The sequence below is a fragment of the Psammomys obesus genome, unplaced genomic scaffold (assembly GCF_907164565.1).
Source record: "Psammomys obesus unplaced genomic scaffold, mPsaObe1.curated_primary_1811, whole genome shotgun sequence".
NCBI classification, from domain to species: Eukaryota; Metazoa; Chordata; class Mammalia; order Rodentia; family Muridae; genus Psammomys; species Psammomys obesus.
In genome coordinates, this window is record NW_026596101.1 from 3,821,193 (window position 1) to 3,821,876 (window position 684).

A 684-nucleotide genomic window follows, 5' to 3' on the forward strand; every position below is an offset into this window, starting at 1 on the left:
AGGGGGAAGTGATCAATGAGCAGGCCAATCAGATGATGTCAGAGGCAGTCCCTCTTCCCATTACTATGTAACCCACTTGGACACTGAACTGCCATGGGCTACACCTGTGCAGGGGTTCCAGGTCATCTCCACGAATAGTCCTTGGTTGGAGTATGATTTTCTGGGAAGTTCCCTGTGTTCAAATTATCTTGTTCTGTTGCTCTCCTTGTGGAGTTCCCATCCCCTCCAGCTCTTACTATTTCCCACTTCTTCTGCCATGTATCTTGAGGCCACAAATTGCAAAGAGTAAGGAATCATCAGTGTCAATCGAAGAACTTAATAAAGAAGTTAAAACAAAACCCAGGGATAAATTTGCTCTCCTAGTGGCATTCCCAGTAGGAAGACAATATGTACTGCAAGCCTAGGTTTGAGTTTGGGCAATTATCTCTTGACTGAAGTTGAGATGGCAGAGATCCAGGCAGCAGGCTACATGACACTGAGAAGATTATGATGCGTAATGGCCAAGTCAAGAAAAATTCTGAATTTTGTCTACGGTTCCATCATGATTTATGGAAGTTCTAAGAAATTAGTGTGCTTGCTTCCATTTGTTTCAAAGAAGCCAATTCTTTATGGGTGATTTCTTCTTCTTCTTCTTCTTCTTCTTCTTCTTCTTCTTCTTCTTCTTCTTCTTCTTCTTCTTCTTCT